This window comes from Cyprinodon tularosa, unplaced genomic scaffold (assembly GCF_016077235.1).
Source record: "Cyprinodon tularosa strain WSP-4 unplaced genomic scaffold, ASM1607723v1 ctg101, whole genome shotgun sequence".
Lineage (NCBI taxonomy): Eukaryota > Metazoa > Chordata > Actinopteri > Cyprinodontiformes > Cyprinodontidae > Cyprinodon > Cyprinodon tularosa.
In genome coordinates this window covers 779,673-787,750 of record NW_024037794.1, presented here as the reverse complement: position 1 = coordinate 787,750, position 8,078 = coordinate 779,673, and positions in this window count along the sequence as shown.

Below are 8,078 nucleotides of genomic sequence, written 5' to 3'. Positions count from 1 at the left end.
TGAAACTTGTGTAAAAATATGCAGCCCCACCACTAGGGGGCAGTGTTACTGAGTTCCAGGGAGGACTCCCTGTCTTCTAGAAAAATATTTAAAATAGGGTCTTGTTTGCTGTAACAGGAGAGATCAATTTTAGCACTGAGCATTTTCATATATCTAAATCCTTAGATCTTCATATTATCTAAAGATAACATGAGTTAAGAAAACAAAAGTTAAAACAATAACAGATAAAATGCATAATATTTGTCACTAATGAAGACTAACCTTAATCTATGTACAAAAATTTAGTCAGCCGGGAATCTCTTCAAAAGAATTTCATTGCGCATTGAGAAATAATTTACATTTCATTTTCTCACATTTAACTAATGGCCTCATGCCAGCATAAAGAAAAAAACTAAATGGAATAAAAAAAGACACCCTTCGCTATATGTGTAAGTTTATACACCTAAATAAAATTAAATATATTAACGAAACAATAAAAATAGAAGGTTAGACATCTTAACATTTTTGTATGATGTAAACTAGAAAAGCATTAGGAGCACAGACCTCAGGCAATCAGAACATTATGCCCCATATTGTGACTTACACCTATAGCTAAAACTTGCACATGATCTGGATCATTAACATATTTAAACAAATTGTTCCTTGACATGAGGCACACCTCTGGTACAATTTTTTATTTTTTTTTGTGGATAAAATCTGTTGATAAGTTTTCCCTTGATCCAGCTAACAAACAAACAACGTTCCCTTTTCTTATGTTTTTATCTTCAGTAAAATACCTCCAGGCTTTTTGAGTTTGATGCTGAGGCTGAAGTCACTTCTGCTACCCTCTGGTTTACCGAGGATCTGCTTTTTCTGCCAAATACCCCTATCTGACAGGTATTTAGAGAATCTCTAAAAAAAATTCCTGCATCCAAATTATGATCTGGATCATCACCTAAATTTGCTCCTTGGCACGAGGGACACCTCCGAAAAAAAGAATCTGTCTATAATTTTTAAAGATATCCTGTACACAGACAGGCATACGCACAAGCTCCCCTAAAAACATAACCACCTTGGCTGAGCTGCAAAGCTACTCTCTTTTGAATTCTCTATTCTGTGAGGCACAGCATTTTTGCTCAGTTCTATTCAAGAGATTTCTCTGCTGCAATATTTAAAACAAGATGAAGTTATTAATCATGTTTCCTCTTAACAGTTGCTAGTTTCTCTGTTGTGCACCATCAGCTACAGTAGGGGTGGCCATTCCAGTTCCAGGGTATCCTGCAACTTTTAGATCCATCCTTGGTCCTATACACCTGAATCAAATAGATGAGTTACCTCTTCAGTGTGCAGTCAGATGTACCAGAATTATCTAACTACTTGATACAGGTGTGTTGAATCAAAGGCACACCTAAACGTTGCAGGAGTTGTAGTGCATGAATCCAAGCTCTCAGTTTAAATCCTCAAGCACAAAAACAGCCTACCCCTGTCACGCAGTATCCTTAAAACATCACTGGCTTTGAATTAACCTCGACAGCTACAATAAGATTATTTTTCCATTTTTCCCCTCAGATTTAAAAAGTGGTCGTGCTGTACTTTGTCCCAATAAAAAAATAAATGTCATTTTGAAGAGAAAATTAGCAACTATCCATGAAGTTGACAGTACGGGTCTAAACTAGATTTTGTAGGTGTGTTTTGGCACCTGCGGATATTACTGCCATGCAAATTTTTACCAACCCTGGGTAAAATTACTTGTGGAGGTTAGTCATAAAATATTTTATTTGACCATTGAAATTGGCCTTTGTTAGATATACCTAAATGTTTAATTTCATCATGTCTGTCACCGTTTTCATATTTTTTCAGACCACATAGAGGAAAAATCAATGAAATTAATGTGTTTTTGCATTACAAAAAAGAAAGCAAAAGTAAAACCGCAAAAAATGCTACTGTTAAAAAAAAAAGAAAAAAAAGTTTATCCGGTGTTCCATTAAATAAATAACCCATTAAATAAATAAACTCCAAATGGCTAAATGATGATGTGTAGTAGATGGTTTATAATGTACAGGTTCAACATAACCAGCTCCCCTGTGTCTGCAGAGCTTAATGAATGAGACGGTTTGTCCATAATAGGGAGTTTATTCAGTTGTCCTTCTGCCCCTCAATGATTCAAACCTCTTCTTTTTTGTCCAATCTAAAAGAAAATATAAAATGTTAGTCTTGGTACCTTTATTTAAATATCTGGATCAAACTCTGACAAAACACCCAAAGGGAATTAAATATCAAATTACACTCTCTGGAAAATAGAGCTTGAATTTAAATAAATAAAGCCGATCACCATTTTCCGGTTGATCTACGGTCCTACCCTCATCTATGGTCATGAGCTTTGGGTCATGACCGAAAGAATGAGATCCAGGATACAAGCGGCTGAAATTAGTTTTCTCTGTAGTGTTTCTGGGCTCTCCCTTAGAGATAGGCTGAGGAGCTCAGTCATCCAGTGAGGATCCATTGCTGCTTCTCCACTTAGAGAACAGCCTGTTGAGGTGGCTCAGGCATCTGGTTAGGATGCCCCCTGGACGCCTCCCTGGAGAGGTGTTCCGGACGAATCCTACCAGGAGGAGGCCCAAGGGGAGACCCAGGACACTATGGAGGGACTATGTTTCTCAGCTGGCCTGGGAGCGCCTTGGGATTCCCCCAGAGGTGCTGGCCCAAGGGGCTGGGCAGAGGGACGTCTGGGCCTCCCTACTGAAGCTGCTATCCTCGTGACACAACCCCGGATAAGTGGAGGAAGATGGATGGAAAACCGATTAAGATCAATCATATGTGGGATTTTTATTTTCTTTTTTTGTACGTTTTTTTTCCCTTGATGGACGAAATGTGCTATTATTTCAAAGTCAGAGCTTTAATTAGATTAGATGATTATAAGCAACTTTATTGTCATTACACAGGTACAGGTACAAGGCAACGAAATGCAGTTTAGGTCTAACCAGAAGTGCAATAGCAGCAAGTGCAGGATAAATAATGGTTCCATAAATACAGGACATGGGTTTCTACTGAATAGGTATAGAGATGAATACCATTATAAACAGAATCTTACTAAAGAAAAGTTAGAGCAGTTTTAATGAGCATTTTTTTGCTCAACCTGTTTTCTTACTTCCATTCGTTGCCTTCCACTTCACCCTCTTCCCAGACAGACGCTCCATCTGAGAGAGATACTCTCTCTTTACTGTCTCCTAGGTTGTCCCCATGGGCTTCCTGCTGGTGGAACATGCCTGGAGCACTTCCAAAAGAAGGCTTCTAGGAGGCATCTGAAATACACTGAATATAGAGTTGGCCAAAGAAAGACATCAAGTGTCTTAATTTTTTTAAAGACATCAAGTGCCTTTAAAAATAAATTCTGAGCACTAGAATTATAAAGGGAAAACAAAGTTCTAGAGTCAGGAGGCTGTGTGACTTAATGCAAAGAAAATGGGTTTTACTAACCATCATAAACACCAAAAAGGTAAAAAATGAACTTCAACTTCAGACAAAATCAAGAAGATGCAGACCAACTGTTAGGCAGGAATCAATCGTCAAAAAGATTAAACTATTAAGATATATACAAACATTTGTTCTTCTCAAGCCTTATAAGGAGTTACATGTGAGGTGAAAGAGTAGAGCAGCCATCATAATTTTCTCCCAAGGAAATGCTGTTAAACTTTAAAGTTATAAACAACTCTATTTTCCCGGTCCCAACTATTTGGTTATGAAAAAACATTATTTCCCAGGACAAAAACTAATCATCAGTAAGCAAAACCCGGAGAGAAAACATATAACACTAATCCACAAAAAATGATTTAAAAAGTTGTGATTTCAATAATTCTTACGACACTGTTGAACACAGTCCAGCATTTACAGTCGCGTAGTAGTAAACTATAATAATATCAAAAGTTATTTCATTCCAGAAATACCATACACTAACTTATTTACCCATAGACAGCTGTTTTCAAGCCTTTTTTTCTCTGTATTACCATTTTCCTGCTTATAGTATAAGTCCTTTTCCGTTATTTAAAAGTACCTTTAATCTGACAAATATAAATGTAAAATTACTGCTATATTCCTCTACAGAAAGATTTTTGTTTTGTAATGGTAATCTATCACTGTCTCAGTTTTTGGCATTAACGGGTAATCTTCCTTTCTCCGCGAATTGCATCATTTCCCAACAAATGGCGGGGGGGATGTTGGCCTAGTGGTTAGAGCAGTGTGCTTGTGCTCTGAGAAGGTTGCAAATACCCGGTTCGATCCCCACAGCATCCACTCTGGGTCTCTGTATAGCTGATTTTGAACACCAGATGATCTACAAACAAAAACTTAAAAGCATCACATATAGAACATGTCAAACATGCACTTAAATTAAAAACAAAGGCACCCAGTAAAGTCTATTATTCAGCTGCAATGCTGTATCTTCTTTTTTTAATTCATAGCCAAAAGAAAGAGTGGGATATTGAGTCTTTGTATGAGCAGGATGATGTCATGTCCTCTTCCTATGGTGCAGAAAGAAACCTTTGTTTTGCAGAGGGTAGGCCTGGTCACTGCTCGACCATGTGACATTCACAAAACACTTTTAGCACCAAAACCTCTGCAAGGCTCTGCACTATCGTTTTTTTTTTTTTTTTTCACAAACCAGCCCTTTCCATTACTACACTTTACAAGAATGTCTATCCTGCTTGCAGTGGGTTCAGCATTGTGTTTATTTGGGAAAATTAGAGTCAAAGTAAACAAGGGTTAGATAACTTTATTGTATTATTTTTAGCTCCTCTAGTAACTAATCAATCTCTCTGCAGTTTCAGCCTTAGTTCCATGAAACTAAGTTTTCTCTCAGGCACTGCCTTCTTGTATTTCTGACTTGGATATTGAGCAGTAAAACAGATGAATTTAGTTATTATTAAACAGCAATACAGTAATAACAGTGGTAGTTTACTACTACTTACCAGAACTCATTATTAAGATAAAATATTATATTTTAAAAAAGGAGCTACCAACAAGTAAAAGTAAACCAGATATGACATTTGAACACAATATGTCTCTGAAATCCTTTTTTTAAGGATGTGTGCATGTTGCTTCATCTTTATCAAATTTCCCAAGTGCTAAAAAAAGAAAGATAATGGGTTCTCTTGTTTCAGATGTTTCACATCTCATCCCAAAGCCTCAGTGGTGGTTCTAGACCTAATTTAACAAGGCGGCCCAGGGTGGGATTACTGTTTTCTCATTGGGGCAAAACAGGGCAATAGTTCATCATGTAATATATTAGTAGAGACGCAGAACTAAAGAGTCACTTGCAACTCTGGAGACCCCAGATATAGTTAGCAGATAAAACGTAGGGGTACAATTGGTGATTGGCTGATACTTAAACGTGAACCCGATCTTAACCACTGATCTTATCTACCTTTGCAGAGATCTTAAGATCAGATACTGCTCTTAACTTTTCATGTATATAGTGCTATGTATTGAAGTTTAAAGAAATGTGTTTGTTTTACTAGTATTGTTTTGTTTCAATAAAATAAAATTGGAAGATTAAAGATTTTAGAATTTTTTTTTAACAACAGTTCTTAACTAAATCAGTAGAAATCATAATCGGCATGGCAAGCTTTCTAATGATCTGTTATCTGCCACATAACTGAAATAAGTAGACCCCTAAAAATGTGATCCTCTAAATACAACTGAATCTAAAATTAAAACATCTTCATTTTTGAGTTATTTTTGTAGGTAAACAAAAAATATAGATCTATCAATGGCAGTCAGCTGAGAAGTCTTGGACATCTGTTTCGTATTCCCCCTGGTTAGAGGTGGGTAGTAACCTGCTACATTTACTCCATCCATCTATCCATTTTCTGACACGCTTAAGTGTCAGAAAATGTGGTGCCAAGTGGGGTAGCGAGGGGTGCTGGTGCCTATCTCCAGCAGTCTACGGGCGAGAGGCGGGGTACACCCTGGACAGGTCGCCAGTCCATCGCAGCTCAACACAGAGACAAACAGGACAAACAACTATTCACACACACACTCAGACCTAATGACAATTTAGATAAGCCATTACATTTACTCAGTTACATTTATTTGAGTAACCTTTTTAAAAGAAAAAATACTTTTAGAAGTAGTTTTACAGCATTGTACTTTTTACTTTTTCCTTGAGCAAAAATATGATAGAGTATTACGACTCCTACTTGAGTACATTTTGTGGTTACTCCATCCATTGGGAGTAATTCCACTTAACAAAAACAAGCTTGCTTTTAGCATATATGTATCTGAGAGACACGTTTTCTTCTATTTGGTACACAAGACTGGATGGACTTTGTCTCTCAGATTGCCTGGGTGCACCTTGGGCGTTCCCCAGAAAAGATGGAGGAGATCTCTGTGCAGGGGGAAGTGTGGGAATCTCTGCTTAGACTGCTGCCCCCCCGAGACCTGGTCCTGAAGCCGAAAGATGATGAGTACGAGATCCAAGGGACCAACCAAATATGGATGCTGTGTCAGCGCATATAATCATATGAAATTTATTGAATACTATGTCTTCAGGACAAAGGCCGTAACAGGGCTCAGGACCAGTTCTAAAGGGGCTCTGGCCCCTGCTGGCCCCTGTCTAGAACCGCCCATACCAAGCCTTCTTCTATTATCATCATGAGTTGGGATTTATAGCCTTCTAAGTCTTTAAGATTTTGAAACTATTAAACCTAAAATCATCATAATCTCAACCTTTTTTTTATGTGTAACATAGACGGCTTTTTCATCATCCTTTCAAAAAAAAAAAAAAAAGACACCTTTCTAAAAACAATTAAAATCCTAAAGAGTTTCCCATTCTTGATCAACCACTGAGTCTTGGTTTGAGAAACTTGTTGTTTTGCACGTGTGATGTTTTTATTCAATACCTACATATGAACTCTTTGCTGCACTGGACATCATACACTTTCAAGCGTGAATATCCTTTTGAGTCAGATATTTTAGATAGGCCACCGATTATTTCTACATTTAGGATTTAGATTGGAAACTATTTCATTCAGCAAAGAAGAATGTTTCTATCAGAAAATTAGACCAGAATCATTCTAAATAGATTAGATTGTGAAAGAAACATGAATAATAAAAAAAAAAGAGGCAGCAGTTCAAGTGCCTTTTATTTAGTCACTTGGAATCACCATATCCCGAATGACTGGGATCATCATTAACCATTTATGTACCAAATCAGTTGATAAATTTTGATTTCAGAAAAAGTTGTACATTACTAGGATGGCCTACAGCTAAAGAATCCATGAATTGGTGGCTAAAACAAGGAGCTTAGATGATGAGGAAGATTGACAAACAGAATGGGAAACTGCTGTTCTTCAAAGAAGAAGATTCAACATTTTTAGATTAAATGAAGATGTTCAACCTCTTATCAAAAATGTATCCATTCTAACAAACTCTTAACACGTTTTTGACATTCCATCAGTTGAATATTTTATCGCCACATTTTGTTCTGTTCCAGTTGGGTAGGGTGGGTAGTCACAGACAGTTCAGTTATTCTTGGCTGCAAAGTTATCAAATTTAAGGATTTCACTTTGGGTTTTAATCTTCTCCTGTTGTAGGAGTCAGAAGGTAATGTATGTATGGAGTATACTGGAGTACTACACCATATTTATCAGGCTTGGCATTCCAATGCAAGGACGTAACTGAAATAGATTCACTGCAGACAAGGAGGGCAGCTGTGAAGGAAACCCTGCTTTTAACTTCAACACATTTACCAGTTAGATTCCGCTTTGTCTATTAAAGCTGCATTCTAATTAAAAAAGAAAACAATAAAACACAAGGCAGTTAGTAATGAGAACCACGTGTTGTTCATCTAAGTGCCCCCCCTCCATTTCCCATCTGTGCCCTTCAGGCCCTAACTTAAGTCACCTCCCACTTTCCTCTTCCTCCAGAGTCCGTCTGTTTTTGTTTTTGAGCCCGGGCTCTTTGCACAGGAAACTGTGTATACATTAGTAGCATTCAGGAAAGGCAGGGAGACGTTTCCCCGTTCGCTTCAACTTTGGGAGAATAGTTGGTGGGGGGAAAAAAACAGTATCATAGAGTCAGTAATTCCTAAACTGGGAGTGAAA